This window comes from Podarcis liolepis, assembly GCF_965112155.1.
Source record: "Podarcis liolepis genome assembly, chromosome: 6".
Lineage (NCBI taxonomy): Eukaryota > Metazoa > Chordata > Lepidosauria > Squamata > Lacertidae > Podarcis > Podarcis liolepis.
Genome location: NC_139559.1, coordinates 85739147 through 85764093, shown reverse-complemented (window position 1 = coordinate 85764093; position 24947 = coordinate 85739147). Strand labels below are relative to the sequence as shown.

The following is a 24947-nucleotide window of genomic DNA, read 5'->3' as shown; positions in this document are numbered from 1 at the left end:
CTAGTCACCAGTCACCCACAAACCATGACTGGATGCTACATTTTTGTGCCAAATCTACCCCCAGCTGCTTTCTTTATGCACACAAGTAACATTTCCAGAGTAAATACAAAACAGTGGTATTCTGTTTCTCCTATTAAGTTCCTTTACTGCGTCTTTGGTTCACTTTGCCCTGTTTTCCGTTCCCCGTCAATTCTGTTTTAATTAGGAAAATATCTAAAAGTAATTGTGGAATTGAAACATATGGTTCCTGCAGCTTTTGCTTCCTTCAGCTCATTTGCACCCCCATCTCTGCATTGATGGAACACTGCAAAAAAAGGGGGGGGTGAAGCAATGTTGAAGCGAATATTATTATTGCATCAAGATCCTTCTTATGCACATTTTTTAATTATTTGCAAAGGCGCCCCTGCCCATCAGTAAAATACAGTGTTAAAAAGGCTCTTGATGCAGTCATATACATGTTCAGTTACATTTTATCATTGCCTTTTTGCTTTGTTTCATCAATGTAGACATTAAGGTGAGCATCAGTAACACAGAGGCAGTGAAGGCGAGGAGACATGAAGGGATGGAAGCTGCTGCAAACTGTGCTTGTACAGCACTCTGAACAAAATTCAGAAAATTAAAAATGGAGTAATGAAGGATTCTTTAATGCATAGGTTCTACTTTCTGAGACAGGACTAAATTCCACTTTTGAAATTAAGGAAATTAAGAACTCCAACATCTTGGGGGAAATTATGAGTGGGGTGGGATTTTGGAAGCATTCCTACAAGAGATGCTATCTATTTCCAGCTGATCTCTAAGCCCCTCCATCTCTACTTACAATAAGCAGTTATGTACAACAGGACGATGGTGAAGAAGAAATATATGTACATGCAACACATAAAATATTTTTTTTAAAAAGATGAGGAATGTTGCAGGGGTGGGGAAAATATATTAGTACACTCCTCCCTGCCTTTGAGAAAAAGAGATGGAAAAGGAATGGGGGAGGGATTTGTTTAATTTGCTTTTTGCAGCAGACAGACCCAATCCAATGTTCCTGAACTTGCTTGGAGATCGGAATGCAACCCTCAGACTGAGAAGTTCTCTGGCTTTTGTCATGTATTTTCAGTGTGCAAAAGAATGTGTACAAAAGTGTGTATTTTGTGTAAAACATGCGTACAAAACACAGTGGTGCCTCGGTTTAAGAACAGTCCGGTTTAAGAACGATTCGGTTTACAAACTCCGCAAAACCAGAAATAGTGTCCCGGTTTGAGAACTTTACCTCAGTCTAAGAATGGAATCTGAACAGTGGAAGGGCACTGGTGGCAGGAGACCTCATTAGGGAAAGCGCACCTTGGTTTAAGAACCGTTTTGTTTTAAGAACTGACTTCAGGAACGGATTAAGTTCATAAACTGAGGTACCACTGTAGTATTTTACTGGTGAATGCACTGAAAAGAGCACCTTTTACAGTAAAAGTGCACACATAATGTAATCAAAAGATGTATAATGGGATAGAATGGGATTCAGTGGCATGGAATGGAAAGGAAGAAGATGGAATGGAGCACCAACAAGACCCAAATGGGTTCAAATTAGTTGCTCAGCCCATCCCTAAACAAGATAGACGCGTGAGAAACAAGAGAAGCAAATGGGTTTCTAAAAGGCTATCAAAGTTTCTCTGTGGAGTTTCACATATCCCTGGAAACCTTAGTTTCTGGAAGGCTGAGGACAAGAAGGAATCTCACAAAGGCAGTGCAGCTGTTCGATCTTGTATGCTTTTTTAGCTGCTTCTAGAATATGTGAAAAGTTGTGTGTGGAGGGGAGGAGAAATAGCGGGGAGGTTGCTAAGAAACGAGATCACACAAGTGTACAGTTTCCCCATCTCTTCACTTGCAAGAGGTGACGGGAGAAGCTTGAAACAGACGTAGGAAGAGAGAAATATCAGTGGAAACAGGAAATGTGGCAATATGTAGCGGGGAAGCTATGCCAAACCAGAAGAACTTTTCATATGTGCATTCATAAAATTAATAAATAGTGTTCACCACCCAGCTACCAGAAGTAATTTACCTGGCTGCTGGTTACTTCTTGTCGTTTCCTTCCAAAAAAAGTCTGTTGAAATTCTTTATGCAAAATAAATAAAAAATCAGCTGGCTTTTTTTCTTTGTCCAGTTTTATGAGGCTGTTGTCTTGATCGCACATATTGCAGGAGGCCAAGTGCTCTATTTCAAGTCTTACAGCGGGCTGTAAAATAAAATGTGTAGTGCACTCCTTCTCCTGAAGTCAATGCACAGTATTTACTGCCTTCAGTGGACTGATAACTCACTGCTCTTAACCACTGGTTCATTTTTTCTCTCTTTAACATCTTGCCCACAGCTTGAAATGGAGCAGGACAGGGGGGAGAACAAGAGCAGGTGCAAGCACTGAGGCAAATCGGGCTGCAATGCTTGTATATGTATAGCTCCCCGATGGATATTGGCATGTCATAGGCAAAAGACCAAAACATTATGGCAGTGTCCCTGCTGCCAGTGGTATCCTGCCTGATTGCCGGGAGGTGTTAAGGCAGACCTACAACTCCCATGATCCCTAGCTAGCAGGACCAGTGGTCAGGGATGCTGGGAACTGTAGTCTCAAAACATCGGGAGGGCCGAGGTGTTAGTTTCTGTTTCTTACTGAGCAGCTGCTGGGAGTCACAGGACTCTGTTTACATTCCAGAGACCTTGCAGTCTCACAGGAAAGGGAGATGGGATGTGACGTTAGTGATTTCCTGTTCCTTTGTTCAGTTGCTCTCTGCTCTCACAGGGAGAGGATCTATATTTCTTTGCTCTCTGCGTAGCTAGAAAATAAAGCATAGCAATGTAGCTCATACTATCTCATCTGCTTGCTGTTTTGGGAGCTCTGCTGGGACAACGTGCCTGAGGCCTTATCAAAGGATCAGGTCGTCAATTAATCGTTGGAAGGCGATTCCGAATATGAGCCTTATCAGCTCGGTCAAACAGAGATTCCAACACGAGGTTGAGGAAGCCTGTGTTAAGGGAATGAAAGTCAGCTTTGCTCATTCCTGTGATCTGCTATGACCAACCAGAAGGTGTGGAAGGTACTGAGGCTCCTTGGCTAGGGTACTGCCCCAACGTCCCATTAGAAGGATCGTGTCAGGAACCACCAGCTTCCTTCTGGCTTTAGATCCCTGCCCAGTGCATCGGAACTGACAAAACCGAGTTGGAACATGGAAAGATGGAAGCCAAGTCAAATGCTTGGACCTATAAGAAAGCCAATCAGGAAACTCTGTCCCATTGCTGCCAATTAGAAAAAAAGAAGCTAGTGTGCATTGAGGAGAATGACCACTCCTCACATCAAATGAGATCCCAGTGTGGCTCCTGGTAGTTCGAGCTGGCTTCATCCTCCCCAGGCTGGATACCTGGAGGTCTCCGCTTACCTCAGCCAATCGTCCAATCCTGCCTGGGGAGGCATTGCCAGGGGATTGGCCAGGTAAGGGGAGGGAACGCCCTGCCCACACAACAGAAGGTGAATCTTACCTGTGAAGTGGCAGTCGGTTCCAGAGCTTCTTCCACCCTCCCCTCCCTCAGTAAAGTCTTCTTTTGCAGGTTAACCTCTTCTCCACAGGTACGCAGGCGCTGCTACGTCAGGGTTGCTGTTGAAGGGCCAGAAAGGAATTTTCTTGCATTGGCAGGTTTTGTCTTTCCCGTAGCAAAATGTCACAACTTTGGTGGTTTCAGGCCTTGGGTGGAATCCTTTAGTCGATCTTCCTAAATGGGGGGGGGGGCATGAAGCGGTGACCCACGTCCCCCTTGCAGCAGTGATACCAGGGTTCCCTATTAAAGGGGTCTTGAGGGGGGCATTGGCCATACGTCAAGAGGTTGTCATTGCTCTCCCCTCCAATGGTGGCAAAACGGGGGGAGGGCTCTCTGCTTGAACATATGTTCTCCAGAGCCAGCCTAAACCCCCCCCCACACACACACACATTCTGGATAACCCTGATGTCTCCCAGATCCCCAGCCAGGGACTGGGAAGGATAAACGCCCAATGCCTGAGCCAAGGTCTCCTTTCAACTGAAACTTAATAAAGTTGTGGCCAATTTTAATCCCATAGCACGTTGTCTTGAGTCATTATTCCTCTGGGGGGTCGTCTGGGGTTGGGAGGACTCCGCCTGTCCACACAATAGGAGAGTAGAAGTTGCCAGCTGGCCAAAGATGGGACCCAGACCACCTCACATTTTAAAAAGAGAGTTATGGGACAAAGCTACCCTCAGCCACCACCACCATGGCTTATGCCCAACTGGTCCTGTTTTTCAGTCATGCAAAGCAGCTCTAAATGGGTTCACCGGTTCATGCATAGAACCACATTGCATGGTCACCAGCAATGCAGCTGGCAGAGGACATAGTTAGCACATAGATAAAAAAATGAGGCAAGGCTCAGTGGCATGATCCCATGTCCTTCTCATTCGTGATATATATGCTGATGTATGTATATGCTGACGTATACTTTTACTGATTTTATGACTGGATGGAAAGGTTTATGTGTAATAGGGTTTGAGTGGTACCTCGGTTTGCAACCGTTCTGGATTACAACCACGTCAAACCCGGAAGTGCATGTCCCTTTTTTTGGATTACAACCCTTTCTTTTTTTGGAGGCCCCATTGGCAAAAGCGTGTCTTGGGTTACAACCTGTTTTGGTTTACAACTGGACCTCCAGAATGGATTATGGTTGTAAACCAAGGTACCACTGTACAAAGAAGCCAGTAGGAGCCAGTATAGACAAATGTTATTTGGCAACACATGACCAAAACGAAGTGGGGGAGGACCAACCTGACCAGTACATCACTATGGAAAGTAAGTGTGTGTGTGTGTGTGTGTGTGTGTGTGTGTGTGTGTGTGTGTGTGTACACACATACAGGTGTTGAGGTGGAAAGTAATTGGCCATCTGCCCTCATTTTCCAAAGAGCTACCCATAAAAGTTAGATGCTGACCACTTATCTGGTGGGTTAAAACCACTGCAAAAAAAAATCCAAGTGCAGAAATAAAGTACTGCATTTATATGATAAGGATAATGTTCATTTTTACAGGGTTGTAGAAAAAAACCCCTGCATTCCAGAGGAGACATGGCATAATGGCCATTTTCAGATATATTTGATACTGTTACCTTATCATGCCATATGAGTTCGGTATTATATAGCTGCTCTGCAGTTGTACCATTTAAATAATTGGAGATTATTATCAGTTTATTGCAAGCAGTTTCTTTTAAGTGCCATGCTTGCAAAAAAAAAAAAAAAGTTTTTTCAATGTAGTAAACTTTTACTTCTCTATTAACCGTGAAAACTCATTTGATGTTAATTTTACCGCAGTGAGTAGCAAAAGAATATGCAATAATATGCTACATATTGCCAAATCTTTCTTTCTTTCCTACTCACTTGGCTTTTACCCCAATGTGGCAGACATTTGCATACATTAAGCACTTATGGCAATGGTGTAGTGATGTCTTCAAAATTTACTAATAGCTGGCTTGGGCTACAGATTTGACTGGCTGATAATGCAGAGATGACGAACCCGATACCCTTTAGCTGCTGGTGGACAGCTTATTATTAAATTTGTATATTGCCCTTCATCCATAAATCTCAGGGTGAGCCACACCATAAAATATACATGATAAAATGACCACTGGCCATGCCGGTTGGAGCTGATGGAAGCTGGAGTCCCAACAACATCTCAAGGGTCCTCATACATTCCCATCCCTTTCCAAATGTAACACAAAACAAACAAAAGATAATTCTCCCCAGAAGCTTTTCTGCAATTTGAAATGTAAAACAAGGGTTCATCACATATGCAGAAAGTGCTTTTTAAATTCAAGTCTAGCCCAGTTTCTGTTCTAATTTGCACTGCTTAAAAAAAAAAAAAGTAATTTGCACTGCTTAACAAACTAAGTCTTCTGGAAGGAAAGCTTTTTTTAGCCTCACCATAAGCTGAAAGGCCGAGGAAATTATAGGCCACAAAGACAAGTGAACCCACCTGTATGAAATGCCTTTCTACAGGTTACAGTCTGATGGACTGGGGCAGTTTCTCAGCATTTGGACAAACAAGATTTGGTGGGAAATCATGATCACCCCCTGCCCACTTGTTTGGAGTCTTGAAGATCCCCTTTGGAAGATGCTTTCAGTGTTGTTTTTATCAGTGTCAACTATTTGTGCAATAAATAAAGAAAAAGTTTGAGGCTATTTATGATTCAGGGTAAGGGGTGAAAGGTTTCTCAACTGGGCTGTGGGGCATTTCCACATCAAGTGAAATATTTGCTGGTTATCAGTTTGGGTTTGCAGCACAAGCAATTATATACCACTCTACAGGGAAATAGACCCCACCAATTTCCACAGGTTGAACACTCGTTCGACCTCTCCAAAAAACTCTGTGAGAGGGAATTAGGATCACTAACAAATAATTCACAGTGCTCTTACTGGCTCTTATTTATTAGAACTATTTAAGTCTTAACACTTAGGTAAAGGTAAAGGGACCCCTGACCGTTAGGTCCAGTCGCAAATGACTCTGGGGTTGCAGTGCTCATCTCGCTTTACTGGCCGAGGGAGCCGGCGTACAGCTTCCGGGTTATGTGGTCAGCATGACTAAGCCGCTTCTGGCGAACCAGAGCAGCGCATGGAAATGTTGTTTGCCTTTCCGCCAAAGTGGTACCTACTTATCTACTTGCACTTTGACGTGCTTTTGAACTGCTAGGTGGGCAGGAGCTGAGACCAAACAATGGGAGCTCACCCCGTTGCAGGGTCAGTGGTTTAGACCACAGCACCACCGACGTCCCTGTCCTAACACTTACACTGATATAAAACCAGTATGCGTTTGTTGTGTTGATATGCACTGTCTTTACAATTCAAAGAGACGGTGATCCCTGCAGCAAAAGCAACATTTGTAAGAATCAAATGGCATAATGGAGAACGCATGCAGAGATCCTGGCGAAAGAGAAAGTAGATGTTAGGAAGTTGACTTATACAAACAACAACAACAAAACCATCCTCATTCATCTGTCTCACTGTTGTCTCCACTGATAGGTACCAAATCCCAAGTGTTTCCCCATCCTACCCGGAGATGCTGTGGTTTGAAAGTGGAATTTGCATGTATGCAAAACACATGCTTTCCTAGCGAGCTATGGCCCCTCCCCTCACCTTAAAAGCGAACACTGTTCCATAGCTTAAAATAATTGCATTTGCCTTTAAAAGAGCAGTAATGTATTATTTGCTTTTTTTAAAAAAAAGCAAGGGCGGGGGTAATACTTAAGTAACACTTAGGATAACTGGCAGACACTGACAGCGTAATTATAGGCAGTGACAAGAAGCATATGGGACCCAGAATTGTCAAGACCTGAACGTTAAATGTGAAAAATGTGAAATTGTAATTGGAACACCTTTCTTAAAACCCCTCTGAGGAAGTATGGGAATTACATTTATGCCAAATTTACCAGTTGTATGTGAGTAAATGAAGGGAGAGGGAAGACATACTTTTTATTATTATTCCTAAGCAATGTCCTTTTGTTGTTTAATTAAATAATAAACTTGTAGGAGCAACTTATGTATAACATAGGCAAGTTAGTATGACAAAAAATCTATCCAGGTACTAGTTGTTTGTATACCAGGCACATTCTGTCTATCTTTCTGCCTAAACCACTGAGCATCCCATTGTCTGTCTCAGCTCTTGCCAACCTAGCAGTTTGAAAGCATACCAGTGCAAGTAGACAAATAGGTACGGCTGTGGCGGGAAGGTAAACGGTGTTTCCATGCACTCTTGCTTACGTCATGGTGTCCCGTTGCGTCAGAAGCGTTTTAGTCCTGCTGACCACATGACCCGGAAAGCTGTCTGTGGATAAACGCCACCTTCCTCGGCCTCAAAAGCGAGATGAGCGCCGCAACCCCACAGTTGCCTTTGACTGAACTTAACTGTCCAAGGGTCCTTTACCTTTACCTTAAATTTACCTGCCAGCCACATCTTTTGTTTGGGAAATAGCATCTTAATAATCTTGGGTGGCTAAGGGAATGTCTCTAAATAGAGCCAAAGGCTAGCAAACAGTTGAATATTTCTCTGAAATGTAAGAAAAGGTGTGTGTGTGTGTGTGTGTGTGTGTGTGTGTGTGTGTGTGTTGAAAGAAGTTTCAGTTTCCCAAAGAGGAACACACACAACAACAACAACAACAACAACAACAACAGCGGACACAGCAGAAGGAGAAAGTGATGAGGGCTAACTGTGAACTCTGGAAGCACCTATGAGCACAGATACCATTCCCTGATTCTTTCCACCTATACTCTATTTGCATATTTGTAATTGAAACAAGTATTCAGTTTGATTGAATTGAATCAAACATTCTAAGTTTTCCAAGATATCTGCTCCAAAAGGAAGCCAAGCCTTATTGCTTTCCCTGGAATTTTCACCATTCAGGGATGCACAGAGAACATGACAATGAACGTGTATGGTGGAAGAATTTAACTTAATTGCAGAGCTAATGATACTAGGATCCAATGAGCACAGTGTCGCACAACCCAAAACATGTTTACTTTGAAGTAAAGTGCCACTGTGTTCAACAGAGCTCCCTCCCTGGGAAGTTACATTTGCGTTACATTGTGACCAAGGTGCTTGATGAATTAAAAAGTGATGAATGAATGAATTAAAAGGATAAGTGATTAATTTTCTTTCCTACTTTAGCCAGTGCTAGGAGCAACCAAGAAACAAGACACAGAATTCAGTCAAATGAGATTTGATTCTATTTCTTTTAAATTCTGGTTCCACCATAGCTGTTATCGTTGGCTTTCCAGCTCACCTGATGGGAACGGGTCGCAGCAGATGCCACCAAGCTTAGATTAACAGAAGATGGAAGGGCTGCCAGGAATCCTGCAGATATAGGAAGCCAAATCTGGTTGTCAGTTCCACCAAGCGATCTCATCCATCTCCAGTCCAGCTGCCTACCACTTTCTCAAATGTCCCCAAAACAGCAACTTCTATACTGGAAAAGTGGGATAAATGACTTTCCCTTGCAACTTTCCTATAAGGCATCACAACACCATGGACAAGAATGGCACACTTATTTGCGATGTAAGTATCTGCACACTATGTATGCATTCAGGGAGCATGCCCTTCAGCAACAACAGATGACTGGGGAATTTACCTCAGGTGCCAGGAGAACCTCTTCTCAATGTGACCCTGGCAATATTCCTGCTGGGGGACTGTTTGACAGAGCTGGCCCAGAAACGAGAATATTTCATCAATTGATAGAAACACAGCATGGGTATGCATGGTGACATTAGGTCCTTGTAGGGTCGCCAGGCAGCAAAACAGACCAAAAAATCAAAGGGTTATTACCCACTCTGACCAAGAAAATGAAATGACATGGAAGCAGAGTTGCAGTATGAAAAAGGAATTAATAAGGAAAATGTTGGGAACAGTAAGCTGGCCGGTATATTGAGTTTCTAAAACAATGAGAGCTGGACTGAACAAATGGAAAGCGTGTTCTCCTTCAGGGAGAGCACGTGTTGCGGTGGGGTCTACTGAGCTACCCCCTTTGTTGCTGGGTAAGTTCTCCAAGATGGCCAGGGGGCAGTGATTGGATTGCTGAGTTGCTGGGGGGAAAGTTATGTTGCAATTTTGGTGGGAGGGGTAAAAGGTTTAAATACTCTGCACGCAGCCTTGTACTTTCTCTTTTGCTGCGTGCAACGGATCACCCGCCCACCCACCCTAGAGTAAGGGGTTGTTGCGTTGACCTTGCTATGCCTGTCATGGGGTCGTCTGCCTTTGAGCAGGGGCCTGGTAGGAATTTTTCCACCTGGCAAATTGGCTGGCTGGGTGGTTTTTGCCTACTGCATAGCAAATCGTCACAACTTGTAAGGTTGTGGTTAGGCATTGGTTATAAAACTGGTGGAGGAGGGGTTAGGATAGGCTGGGCCTGCCCCTCCATGGTTGCTGCGGAAAGGGAAGTCCGTTAAAGGAATCCTGGGGCTTGCCATCTTTTTGTCCAATCCCTGGAATGGGACTAGGGCCGGCAAGCCTTCAGGGAGCAGGCGGGTGAGAACTGAGGGTCTGTGACTCAGCTCCATTTCTCCCCGACTTGCTTTCCCCCGCAATGTCTTTTGGTGGTGCCCGGAAGTCAGTTCTGTCCCCAGGTGGGGGGACAGATAGTCTTAACCAATGCCTAAACAACCACTCACAGTTTGTATTTTAATAAAGTTGTGGCCAAAATCATGCCAAAAATCTTAAACAAAAATTTACGTGTCCGTTGTGAGTTATTTTGGGGGGTGGATTGGGGACCTCGACACGCAACCCAATGATTCAATATATGAAGGGGGGAGGGGAGAACTGGGCACAACTGATCTAGGGATTAATTGTATGCTGCTATAGGAAGTAATTAATGTTAAGAGGAATTTACTAGGATCAATGGGAAAGTATTTGAATTAATCATAGACTCCCCTTTCTTCCATTTTTTACTCTACTTAGAACTTTAGAATAAATATTTAACAGTACATTTTTTGTAATTTTTATAGAAATTACACAAAACGGCTTTAAGATTTCATGATAAAATTTGATAACATCTGATATTTAAGAAGTTCTTGGAGTAGCTTAATGTGTTTGTAATTAATCAGTCAATTAATTACTTAAAAGTTTGAGCTAATATGAAGTGCAGTTACTGCAGCCTACATGTGTGTGCATGTGTAGATAGACAGATAAATATAACCTTTTAAAAAAGGTTTGAGCACAAACGACGATCCAATTAATTAAGGCTGTTGCAGAGAAATATGTGGCAGAGAAAGAGAAAAGATGAGGCTGATGGAGGCTGCGTGGAGATATCCAGTAGAGAGAGGGAGAAGCAGAACAAAGGAAAGGAAGACAGTGAATGAGTGGGCTCAGGTGGAAGAGACTGAGAAGGGGGAAACGCGGAGATGAAGGCAGTGGAAGCATCAGCAGCAGGGGAAATCCCTAACCAGGGGGAGCAGGTGTTCCACAACATAGCTGCCACCTGTCATGATGCAGAATGCAGAGGTGCAAGAACTGGAAAAAACAAAAACCTGGGTGTACATTTCCAAAATAGAAGATAGAAAACAAATAAATTAAAACCTACATACATCAACAGTGTTTTGTGTTGTGTAGGCTCCTATGATGTAAGTAATATTATTAATATACTTCTTCTTAATTGTATTTCACTATTAATATACTGAAGGGACGCGGGTGGCGGTATGTTCTAAACCACTGAGCCTCTTGGGCTTGCCGATCAGAAGGTTGGCGGTTCAAATCCCCGCGACGGGGTGAGCTTCCGTTGCTCAGTCCCAGCTCCTGCCAACCTTCAAAAGCACGCCAAAAAGTGCAAGTAGATAAATAGGTACCGCTCCGGTAGGAAGGTAAACAGTGTTTCCGAGCGCTGCTCTGGTTTTGGTGTTCCTTTGCACTAGAAGCGGCTTAGTCATGATGGCCACATGACCCGGAAAAACTGTCTGTGGACAAACGCCAGCTCCCTCGGTATGTAAAGTGAAATAAGCGCCACAATCCCAGAGTCATCTGCAACTGGACTTAACTGACAGCGGTCTTCTTCTTAATTGTATTTCAGTTCAACAATTACTTTGATAAAATACATATTTTGTTATGTGCAAATGGCTTTAGATACCTATTAGGTCCATAATTTACCATATAGCATATATTCAAGACAAAAAAACAGTGACAATTTGTTGTTGACAAAGGACAGCTGGACATATAAAGGGCCCCATTACCTTCAGTAGTTTAGGGCCTCATCAAACCTAAATCTGGCCCTGGGCACCAGGCCACGGGTTTGAAAGATGGACCAAGGGGCAGTGTGGATACCAGAAGAGCACAGTTCAGGGTTCCTAGATGAGTTATAGTCTTAGAAATCAGAAACTAGGGACTAAGATCCTAACGAAGGTTCTGCTAGGGGGCATGTTCAATAAGCAAAGTTTCACTCACACGATGCTGCTCCCAGCAAAAGTGGGTGGAATTTGGGGGGCTCTCTGTAACAGCATAAAAGGAGCAGGTTAAGGGGGAAATTATTTGGACCCTTTCCTAGAAAGTGCGGGTCAAACAGAAAACCACTTGGGACAATGCTTTCTAGGCATGGCACAAGCAGAAGAGTGGATGAGCCCTGAGACACAAAATAAAGTATGGGGGTAAAATGAGAATAAGGTGTCGACAAGCTCAATGACATAGCTCTGTAGCAAAATTAATGTTTGAGGCTGAAGGAGATCTCCACGCGACAGTGAGAAAACAAAGGGTGTTTATTGCTAGCAATAATGGCTCAGTGGGGTCACTCTCCAAAAGCTGAGCAAGACCAAAAGCGTGGGGCCTGCTTAATATAGGTAAAGGTAAAGGGACCCCTGACCATTAGGTCCAGTCGTGACCGACTCTGGGGTTGCGGCGCTCATCTTACTTTATTGGCCGAGGGAGCTGGCATACAGCTTCTGGGTCATGTGGCCAGCATGACTAAGCCACTTCTGGTGAACCAGAGCAGTGCATGGAAACGCCGTTTACCTTCCCGCCGGAGCGGTACCTATTTATCTACTTGCACTTTGACGTGCTTTCAAACTGCTAGGTTGGCAGGAGCAGGGACTGAGAAACGGGAGCTCACCCCGTCGCGAGGATTCGAACCGCCGACCTTCTGATTGGCAAGTTCTAGGCTCTGTGGTTCAACCCACAGTGCCACCCACGTCCTGCTTAATATACATAGCTGTTATCTGTTAAAGCAATACATATGCACAAACTTCCTCCAATCTAGTTATAACACAATACTAATTATACCATGTATGGTCTTTCCTTCATTACATATTCATTAGGCAAGGAAACAAAGGACTCTCTCTCTAAGGAGCTCCCACTGCACGTGGTCTCTTTGCATTCCTTTCTGCCTGAGGGGGTTAGCACATTTCAGCACAGCATGTCTCATTGTCAAATGTAGACACTTAGGAATGTTGCTTACAACCTTGGGACTAAAGTTGCTCCTAGCACAAGATAAGGCACAAGGCTTTTAAGCCTTGCTAGTTAGCTGAGCTTATAGCTCTCTATGTGCATCAACTCATCGTATTGGTACTGTTGGTTTTGGTCTGGAAGGTCACACTACCTACCTGATCCTTCAGGCTAGGGATGGCACAGGTGTTTTCCTGGCCCGCAATAGGAAATAAACTGAACTAGCTAGGAAATTCATGGGTGGAATTTGACCCGAGTCACAATACACTGGAAAATGTCCTCAGTCTGGATTTGCAGATCGGGTTCTTTGGGGTTTCGGCTCAAAACCAGCAGTTGCCTTCAATACAGCCCTGACGCTGGGTTTTATATTGTGCTACTCCTATCCCCAAGATCAGGTCCATGGCGAAGAAGAAGAAGAAGAAGAAGAAGAAGAAGAAGAAGAAGAAGAAGAAGAAGAAGAAGAAGAAGAAGAAGAAGAAGAAGAAATAATGACAGAAAAGTGTAGCAGATTTGAATTTTGTTTTCTGACAAAGACCAAAAATTGTTCAAGACTGAAAAACACATTGGCTCAGAGGCTTCTTACCGCTAGAAAAGAAACAAAAATGAATAAAGTCCACCCAAACTCAGAAGCCAGAGGGTCAGCTTAGAGTTTATGGATGCTCTCGGTTTCTAAACCCTCTGGAACTTATGGCATCCATTTTTTATAATCTTGTCCCATTGAGTGCACACTTTTATTCCTTTCTATTCTATTGTTTGAGCACAGGCTATGCAATTTGAAATGGTTGTATAACCTGCCATAATGTGTTTGATAAACCACACATCACCAAAATTGAAACTCCCCCTGCCCCTTAATATACTTCTTGCATTTTGATTGATACCTATTTTTCGCTAGTAGATGGTCATGTCAAACACAGTCAATTCAATTCAATTTCTAAGGTGTATTGTAAATTTGGAAATCAGTGGTGCTATTTTGCTTCTTACTGATCGCACCAGTTTGCTAAGAAACTCCCATATACACGAATGGGGTCTGAACTAGCAGTGGCCCAAATATCTGAAACAGCATCTCCTTCCAGACCAGCCTGCCCATATGTTCATCGGAAGAAGCACTTCTCTGTGTTTCTTCTTCTTCTTTGGCGATCGCTTGTAACCGAGTGAGATTGTCTTCCATAAACACGGTTTTAATGATGAGTCTGTAAATGACTGTGGAGGCCAATTCTGGATCCACATGTCCTTCCACAGTGGGGACATTGGTTTCCAGGCGGGAGTTGATCATGGTGTGGATTTGCCAAGTGTGCCTTCCACTTAGCACATTTCTCCCTTGCGTCTTGAGTTCGAGTGTCTTCAAAGCCCATGACACCTTTGGTAAAGGCTGTTTTCCAACTGCAGCACTCGCAGGCCAGTGTTTCCCAGTTGTCAGTGTTTATACTACATTTATTTATTTATTTTTGCCTTGAGAGAGTCTTTAAACCTCTTTTGTTGACCACCAGCATTATGCTTTCTATTTTTAAGTTCGGAATAGAGTAGTTGCTTTGGAAGACGATAATCAGGCATCCGCACAACATGACCAGTCCAACGAAGTTGATGTTGAAGAATCATTGCTTCAGCACTGGTGATCTTTGCTTCTTCCAGTACACTGATATTAGTTCGCCTGTCTTCCCAAGTGATGTGTAAAATTTTTCGGAGATACCATTGATGGAATCTTTCAAGGAATTGGGAAGGGTGTTTATAAGTGACCCAAGTTTCACAAGCATATAGTAAGGTTGATAGTACAATAGCTTTGTCAACATGCATTTTGGTTTCCCTGTGAATGTCCTGGTCCTCAAATACTCTGTGCTTCAATCGGGAGAAAGTTGCACTTGCAGAGCTCAGGCGATGCTGGATTTCAGCATCAGTGTTGGCCCTTTTGGAAAGATAACTGCCTAGGGAGGAGAAGATATAGATGTAGAGAAGAGAGAGTATTTCCTGATGCAGTGCCCCCATTGTGGAATGCCCTTCCATGGGATACACATCAGGAGCTAACACTGTATTATTTTAATCCTTCTTTATTTGCCCATGCATTTTACATTATGTTATTTTGAACTGGCTGAATGCTTTTATTCATTTTAACCTTATTTTTAATTAATTAATTTTTATAATGAATGATTTTAGAATGTTGTTTATGTTGTACTTTTGTACTGTTTTATTGTTGTTAGCCGCCCTGAGCCCGGCTTTGGCTGGGGAGGGCGGGATATAAATAAAATTTATTATTATTATTATTATTATTATTATTATTATTATTATTATTATTCCATTGTTGGCTTCTTGCTATAACGTTTCTATTGTTTTATTTTTCTTTGCATACCACTCTGGAATTTATTTTTGGGTGCAGGGTGATTTAATTATTTTTTTAAAAAAAATAAATAAAATAAATTTGATGAAAGGGATATGGCATATTCAAAGTACAGAGAACCATTTGTCAATTGCCACCTGAATAACTAAATATGGGTTGAAACCCATCATCATTATCTCTATAAACAGTCACTTACGGGCATTCCTTTACCTGTTAAAAAGAGTAGTATCTGTAATTATGGTGCATTTTAAGATGCAGTTATTTCTAAATAAGATGGAGTGCTATTCATCATATATACACCAAATGGATGTTTCATGAGCAATCTACATAGAAGAGCATTCAGCTTTTGTACTTCTGTACAGATATTCCTCCCAACAGCTTTCAAATTGGTGCCGTGTTTCATTTGATACACAAATAAGCTTATTTTGCAGGGTACGACTGTAATAAATTCTGCAGCATATCCTCATTGTCCCTCATATCTGTAACTCGCAATATGACAATGCATGCTGCCGGTTTTCTTCTATTAATTACATATTATTCGCCGTTTTGGAAGGCAGACCTGGTAAAAGAAATGAAGACTAACACGCCGATTCAATTGCCTATTCTGTTATTTTACCAATGTTTACTGACCCAGTAAATTTCCAAAAGAAGAATTCTAATTGGAAATTGTGCTCCCTTTTTAAAAACTTTAAAAAAAAAAACAACCAGCAATGAAAATGAGTACACTAAGGAAACAGTGTGTGAAATTGCTTTTGGTATTTCTTCTTTCAATACATATTTTAAAATGAGGCAGCCCCGTATAATAAAACAGAATCACACTCTTAAGGAAAAAGTGGATGAGAGGAGGAGAATAACCATGGGAATGCATAACTGATCGAGTGACATTAGCAGAGTGTTGTTTAAATAAAGCAGCATGAACTTTAAAATACCTGTTATATATATAATATATATATATATATAATATATGCAGGTTTTGGTGTCTTCGGGTGTCTTCCCGTGTAAGAGTTGGGGTGTCTAGGCGACGTTTCGACGAGGTCTCACTCGTCATCTTCAGGCTGGTGCTTTCAGATCTGGCTGGCACAGGGCACAAAACCACAACTCGCCCCTATACACGAAGCCAAGCCAGAGCACAACTAAGTGCAGTACAGCCATCTTCTCAGAAAAACTCTTCACAAGCTCAAGAGGTCAAGACACGAAAGCTTTAGCAACTAATCCACACCTAATGACCCACCTAAGTGGTACTCAGAATATCACTCAAGAAATCACTCAAGATATCCCTCAAGTAATTAAGGAACAAAAGAAGAAAAGGCACACTAACCTGGGAACTTCCTCTCTGCCCAGAACGTTGGAGGCTATACACCACACCCCCTCAACAGTATTTATAGGAACTCAAACACTGAGATCCTGCTCTGTTCCAGTAACAAGAAGCCGAAAGCACCAGCCTGAAGATGACGAGTGAGACCTCGTCGAAACGTCGCCTAGACACCCCAACTCTTACACGGGAAGACACCCGAAGACACCAAAACCTGCATTCCTGTACCCGTGAAAATCTACGAAAGCAAATATATTATTTATATATATATATATATATATATATATATATATATATATATATATATATAGGTTTTGGTGTCTTCGGGTGTCTTCCCGTGTAAGAGTTGGGGTGTCTAGGCGACGTTTCGACGAGGTCTCACTCGTCATCTTCAGGCTGGTGCTTTCGGCTCGAAAGCACCAGCCTGAAGATGACGAGTGAGACCTCGTCGAAACGTCGCCTAGACACCCCAACTCTTACACGGGAAGACACCCGAAGACACCAAAACCTGCATTCCTGTACCCGTGAAAATCTACGAAAGCATATATATATATATATATATATATATATATATATATATATATATATTAAAGAACAACAACACCTAGCATTAAAACAAATGGGGACAAAAGAAAAAGTGTTGGATGGAAAAGTCTCAAGAAAACTGAAATGGCTCTGTGACCACAATTTGCACTGGTGCTGTAACTTCAGAAATGGTTCCTCCAACAATCCATTAAATCATTAGATACCGACTCTATTCTTAAAATGCAGAGTTCATATGTACATTGTGATCACATCTATATGCATGGCTGTTGAGGGAAATCATGTCTTTCATCATGACATCACCGTAAACTGCCTCCCCGTTGTGGGGCGGGACCATTTGGATGGCCACAACTCCCCATTGGTTGCCCCTCTGTTGCTGGGGCAGAAATTTGGTCAGTTGGGTTGGCTATTGGCTGCTGAGGGGCTACTTAAGCTGCTGCACTTAGCTGGAGAGATTCACTTTCTTGTGACATGCAGCAGATCACCTGCCCTCACCTGTTCTTTGGCCTTGCTATGCATGTCTAGGGGTCGTCTGTTTTTGAGCAAGGGCCTGGTAGGAATTTTGCCATTTGGCTGATCAGCTGGTGCCATTTGGTTTTTGCCTACCATGTAGCAGATCACAACTTTGTAGGGTTGGCGGTTTCACATTGGTTCAATGTTTTTCGAAGGCGAAGTGGTTGGCTGTGCCTGCCTCTCCATTGCTGCTAGGAAATTCCATTAAAGGAATCCAGGGGCTCACCTTGCTTTTGTCGAATCCTGTCAAGGGGCTAGGGCCACGCCAGAGCCCCTGGGAGCATCTGGGGTGAGCTGTGAGATCAAAGCCAGCTTCTTACTCCCCCAGGATGCTTTCCCTTACTGACATATGGTGGTGCCCAGTGTCAGTCCTGTTCCTGCCACGAGCAGATTCAGGTAGTCTGGAACCAATGCCTAAGCAACCACTCACATGCTGTAATCAATAAAGTTGTGGCCAAAATTAATGTCAAAAAACTTAAATTCTGTGTCTATTGTGTCTTTATTTTGGGGGTGATTTTGGGGGTCTTCACACGCAAGGCTCATATAGGCAAAAATTCCTATGAGAATTTTTGAGTTTGGCCAATTCTTCTTCAGGGGAAATGGAGGTGTGTGCAGCAATTTCCAAATGCTGTGTTGGGGAACTACTATTACGCCACAGAAGAACTGCTTACACAGAAAGGAGAAATAACCTACTTGAGCCCCAAGGGACAACCTATGGAAAAGATTGCCCACTGTGTCCCTGTTTTGACCATGCTCCCTTCCAGGCAGCTTCTTCTGGGAAGGGGTGTAATTCTGCTCCTCTGAGCTTCCCTCTTTCCAGTTAAGGCAAACACTAGACTCATGCAGAGATAGGTGGTTCTAGGTATTTTGGTTCCTTTGTTTTGTTTGAGTTGGGTTGGTTAAATGTTTAGTTGGGGTTGGCGGTTATTTTAATTTGGGTATAACTACTTCTTCTTCTTCTTCTTCTTCTTCTTCTTCTTCTTCTTCTTCTTCTTCTTCGTTTCTATTGATTTATTGGTTTTAGTCTGTATAAGATATTCTGTTTTTTAATGTTTGATGTTTTATTATGTTTATATATGCTGTATATATGTGGGATGAAGATGGTGCTGTGGTCTAAATCACTGAGCCTGGGGCTTGCTGATCAGAAGGTCGGAGGTTCGAATCCCCGCGATGGGGTGAGCTCCCTTTGCTCAGTCCCTGCTCCTGCCAACCTAGCAGTCCGAAAGCACGTCAAAGTGTAAGTAGATTAATAGGTACCACTCCGGCAGGAAGGTAAATGCCGTTTCCATGCGCTGCTCTGGTTTCGCTAGAAGCGACTTAGTCATGTTGGCCATATGACCCCCAAAAATTGTCTGCAGACAAATGCCAGCTACCTCGGCGAGGAAGCAAGATGAGCGCTGCAACCCCAGAGTCATTCGCGACTGGACTTAACCGGCACATTTCACCAGAGCAGTTTTTAATGGGTACAAATAATAATAATAATAATAATATCTGATTTTCATTTCTGGGAGAAAGCATTGCACAGTCACAGTTGAGGAAAAAGTGCCCCACAGGTTTCCTCAAGTTATTCTGGAATGACTCTAGCAAGCATTTATAAAGCACTTTGAAGTATTCAAAGTGTTTCACATACATTATCTTGTTGGTAAAACCAAAGTAACATTAGTAATATTAGAACCTGAGGATTTAAGCCCTAGATACCACTGGATTATGCATGGCTGCTACATTTCCTCTTTCACGAAATGCTACTGTAAGACCGTATTTTTATTATACTCCATTTTAACCATGCTGTGCAATCAGGTTTTTTTCTGTTTTGTAAACTGTTTGGAAGCCATATTGGCTTTAATCATATATTAATTAATTAATAATCCTTGTAAGTATGGGAAAGCAAAGGGGCAGCGGGGTGGCCAGTAACCAAAAACGATCCATTTAGGTCCAGATTCTGGAGGGGTCCATGACTGGCTCTAAATGGAACTGGGGTAATAGAGCTATTAAATCATATGTTGAAATCCTCCCCCTTTCAGAATTGCAGTGCATTCTCATCATTAAAGGGAGCAGATGAGAAGAAGAAGAAGAAGAAGAAGAAGAAGAAGAAGAAGAAGAAGAGGAGGAGGAGGAGGAGGAGGAGGAGGAGGAGTTTGGATTTGATATCCCGCTTTATCACTACCCGAAGGAGTCTCAAAGCGGCTAACATTCTCCTTTCCCTTCCTCCCCCACCACAAACACTCTGAGGTGAGTGAGGCTGAGAGACTTCAGAGAAGTGTGACTAGCCCAAGGTCACCCAGCAGCTGCATGTGGAGGAGCGGAGACGCGAACCCGGTTCACCAGATTACGAGTCTACCGCTCTTAACCACTACACCACACTAGTCTCCAGGTGGAGGAAGCTGATGAAAAGGGTGGCAGTAGGGAGTCTACAGAGAAAGAACAAAAGAAGAATGAATATACACAGAAGTTCACATCAGATTCCATCATCTCCTCCCTCAACAGCACTGCAAGATCTATATTGGCTGCAAGAAAATAGCTAAAGTGCAAATAAACTTGCATTGGTATCCCATTTTTCATCCTTCTTGCAAATCAAAAATAGAAAATGCCAGAAGGAAAAGAGAGTGCCACATCTGTTTGTGACTATCACTTACGTCTGATGTTGAATGCAAAACGAGATTCCACATGTGCAGTGCTTGAAATAGGAAGAAAATGAATGTGCACAATTAAAGAATAATCTGGAATGTGAGCTAATTGAGGGTTTATTTGACCCTGCAATGACCATTTTCTCCAATTAATATCTAGGGACTGAATCCATAGCCGTGGTATTTGCACTCTCCTGCCTACAGCTTCCCTGAGCCTTAAGCACATTGGAGACAAGAACAGCAAGGAACATGCCCCATAAGATCTCTGAACAGCAGACAGGGGGAACTAACTGTAGCCTCTAGCTGTTGATGGATTACAACTCTCTTCACTCCTGACCACTGGCCATGGGCTGATGTGACTTGGAAATCCTAACAACATCTGAAAGGTTGCAATCCCCCATGTTAGCCATACAGTGAACTTTCTCTACAGCAGGCTTCCTCAACCTTGGCCCTCCAGTTGTTTTTGGCCTACAACTCCCATGATCCCTAGCTAGCAGGACCAGTGGTCAGGGATGATGGGAACTGTAGTCTCAAAACATCTGGAGGGCCAAGGTTGAGGAAGCCTGCTCTACCACAAACTGATGGGATGTTGATTGCTCACCACCTCTCCCTTTCAGTGGAGTATATTGAATATGGGACTGTCTCGCCAGAGTAGTGCATGCTCTAGTTATCTCCTGCTTGGACTACTGCAATGAGCTCTACGTGGGGCTACTTTTGAAGGTGGCCTGGAAACTGCAATTAATCCAGAATGCGGCAGCTAGACTGGTGACTGGGAGTGGCTGCCAGGACCACATAACACCTGTCTTGAAAGAGCTACACTGGCTCCCAGTACGTTTCCGAGCACAATTCAAAGTGTTGGTGCTGAACTTCAAAGCCCTAAACGGCTTTGGCCCAGTATACCTGAAGGAGCGTCTCCACCCCCATCTTTCTGGCCGGACACTGAGATCCAGTGCTGAGGGCCTTCTACCGGTTCCCTCATTGCAAGAAGTAAGGTTATAGGGAACCAGACAGAGGGCCTTCTCGGTACTGGCGCCCGCCCTGTGGAACACCCTTCCATCAGATGTCTTTTAAAAATAGGATAGCTGCTTATTTCCCTGACATCTGAAGGCAGCCCTGTTTAGGGAAGTTTTTAATATTTAATGCTGTATTGTTTTTAACACTCGACTGGGAGCTGCCCAGAGTGGCTGGGGAAACTCAGCCAGATGGGCAGGGTATAATTAATTTATTATTATTATTATTATTATTATTATTATTATTATTATTATTATTATTATTATCATCATCCCTACAAAATGGGGTGCTACTGCCAGGAATGCATCGTAGACTGCCGATGCCGGACAAAATAAGGCTGAGATAAAGAGGTCCCCCATTCACAAAGTACTGCTTTGTAGCAATACAACATCACCTTCTAGAGCAGCAGGATGCATGGATGCTCGACTTGTAGGTCACAACGGAGTATTAGCACAGTCACTAGAATGTAGTGGGGTGTAATCCATGGCCTGCAGGGCTGGGTGGAGTAATGACCCCAGGAAGCAGATGGGCAGTTGGCTTGGAACACACCTCCAGTGGTTGCAGTTGCTGCTGCAATAGGAATGGAGACCCCAGAGACCATTTCTTTCTGTTGTTTCTGCAAATATATTGTAAAGAGTTCCCATTCTTTTTCAAAGTCACCATTGTCATTTTCATGCAGTTTGTCCATTAACTTTGCCAACTCTGCATAGTTCATCAACTTTTCTTGCCATTGTGCTTTTGGTGGTACTTCTCTGGTCTTTCAGTTTTGAGCTATTAAGATTCTTGCCGCTGTTGTAGCATACATGAATAATGTCTTTTTTTTTTCTTTTGACAACTCTTGTCCTAAAATGCCTAACAAAAACATTTTTAAAAATTCATTGTATATCATTTCCTTTTTTAAAAAAATAATAATCTTACAATCCACATATGATAAAATGTACTTTCCCCTCCTTTACACCTCCAACAATTCTTTTGTTCTGTTCTATACATTTTTGCCAATTTTACTGGTGTAATGTACCACCCTTACATCATTTTCGCATAATTCTCTTTCAACAATATGCAATCCGTAAATTTTAAATTCAGTTCTCAGAGTCTTATTGAATCTTCAAATTGTATATTATGACCTAAATCCTGTGCCCATTTGATCATTACTGATTTAACTTCTTCATCCTTAGTTTCCCATTCTAACAATATACCATATGCCTTCTTTAATAGTTTAGAATTGTCGTCTATTATATCTTTTTGAAATTTGGAAACTGTGAAAGTAAATCCTCTCTTATTATCTTCTTTAAAGATTTCGTTTAATTGTCTATGGTGCAACCAACTCTGAAAATATTCCTTTATCTCAACATAGTCTTTCAATTTTAACATTCCTTCTTGTTCTGTTAGCAGGTTTCTATACGTTGGCCATATTCCTTTCTTTGTTGACATTTTAAATGAAGAATCATTATTTAAAACGCCCTGAGATCTTTTGATGAAGGGCAGGATATAAATTGTTGTAGTTGTTACTATTTTTAGAGATTGTCTTTTGGAATGGGAAATGAGGCCCAACTAAACCAATTAACTGCATTTGCTAAGTAGCAGTATGTTTTTTTTGGGGGGGGGGGGAATGGATCAGGCATATTCATTTTGATAACATTTGAGTCCTGAACCCACGATTCTGGTATTCAGAAAGGTAGAAAAATCTATGAAAACAAATGGACCATTTTCATATATACCATACTGAAGAAATGCTAGCACGTATTACTTTATCTGGCAAAGGATAACATGACTGAAAGTGCATCCATAGCATTGTAATCAGTTACTTTTAGATATGTGAGGGTAAAGGCTATAGTAATTCACAGTTTCATGGGTACCAGGCTATTTAACTGGCTAAGTACCTGAGCAAGGGCAAGTATTAGATCCAATTTGCTGTTTGACAGGGGGCCAAGGCAATGTTTTCAGCAATCTGCTGATATAGCTGAGTTCTACCAAGCAGTCTGCATGGTAAATTTGACACCAACTGAATCTTATAAAGCAAACAACTTTGAGAGGGAGAGCGCGTGCTAGAGAGAAATTACAGTATTCCAACCTTGATACAAGAAGACATAAATCAAGGTGCTTGAAGTTCTGCTGAGACAGCACCTTCCACAACCTTGTTCAATTGCCACCACTGAAACAGGATGTCTCAATGGAGTGGTCTTCACAATTGGATCCCCAGGGTTCTGGAAATTGTGTATTCAGTGATATCTGAGTGTGAACAGGAGGGACTCCTGAGCATGCAATGGGGCTTCCCCTTCCTCTTCTCTGTCCTGAGGTTCTCAGTGTCCCCTTCAAAACCTACTCCAGAAGGTTAGCTTCTCATGCAATGTTTTATTCTAATCTAAGGTTATCAGAAGGGGGACGTGGGTGGCGCTGTGGATTAAACCACAGAGCCTAGGACTTACCTATCAGAAGGTCGGCAGTTCGAATCCCCGTGATGGGGTGAGCTCCCATTGCTCGGTCCCTGCTCCTGCCAACCTAGGAGTTCGAAAGCACGTCAAAGTGCAAGTAGATAAATAGGTACTGCTCCGGCGGGAAGGTAAACGGCGTTTCGGTGCGCTGCTCTGGTTCGCCAGAAGCGGCTTAGTCATGCTAGCCACATAACCTGGAAGCTGTACGCCAGCTCCCTTGGCCAATAAAGCGAGATGAGCGTCGCAACCCCAGAGTCGGTCACGACTGGACCTAATGGTCAGGGGTCCCTTTACCTTTAAGGTTACCAGATTTTTTTTCAAAGAATTCGGGGACACTTTTTAAAAGAGAGAGAGAGAGAGAGAGAGAGAGAGAGAGAGAGAGAGAGAGAGAGAGAGAGAAAGTTGTTTTTTTAAAAGAAGTTATTTTAAAAAGAGAAAAGAAGTAATATCTTCTCTTCTGTGGTCTCCTCTGTAGCATGGCCTTCCTCTGGGTCCCGGCCTGCTCTCTTGGAGCACTAGCCACTGTGGAGTAGGCTCAGGTCAGGCCTGGGCTCAGCCACATATCCTTGCCCTCCCAGTGCTCTCCTACCTCTCCTCCTGAGTGGCGGCGGTAGCAGCGGCGCAGCAAAGTCGGGGCTCCCCTTTTTTTCCTCCTTCCTTTTTCTCTTCCTCCTTCTCCTCTCCTCCTTCTCCCTGCATTGGCTCCAGGGTTTTCCTGGCCCCAGAGTGCTCCAGGGTTTTCCTGGCCCCAGAGCCAGGCGCTCTCGATCCCAGTTCGATTTGGGTCGCAGGGTGTGTGTGTCAGCGGTTCCCCCAGTTGACGCACTGGGCATCCCAGGTTCCCCCTCAGCAGCGGCGGCAGTCTCAGCAGCCCAGAGCCAGCCTGGTAGCGCAGTTGGCTCCGGCTGGCTTCAGGAACTGCTCGCTGCCATGGCGTCCGCCATTTTGCCTTGTCAGAAGTCCCCATATGATGTGTCTTGTGTCGTTGAACCAATCACGCAACATTCATTCCCTACTGATAAATCTACAAAATTTAAAATATAAATCTGGGGACATTGAATGTTATCCGGGGACATTCCGGGGACGGATTTTGTCTGGGGACAAATTTGTAAATCCGGGGACTGTCCCCAGGAAATGGGGACGTCTGGCAACCATATTCTAATCTGTATCCCCAAGAAAAAGCAACAAAGATGAGAAATCACTGTTTGTCAGCCAGTCAGTAAAGCAAGCTATGTTCAATACTACATGTGTCAGAG

General features: G+C 43.1%; 1 long non-coding RNA gene across 1 annotated transcript in view; it reads left to right on the top strand.

Annotated features, from left to right (window-relative positions):
* The window catches only part of LOC310708520, a 223987-nt gene extending 209501 nt beyond the window's left edge, over positions 1-14486 (top strand). Inside the window, exon 2 of the long non-coding RNA XR_014527081.1 lies at positions 14437-14486. This is a non-coding gene — a long non-coding RNA (uncharacterized lncRNA). The remainder of the gene's footprint in view (positions 1-14436) is intronic.
* Positions 14487-24947: the final 10461 nt, after the last annotated feature.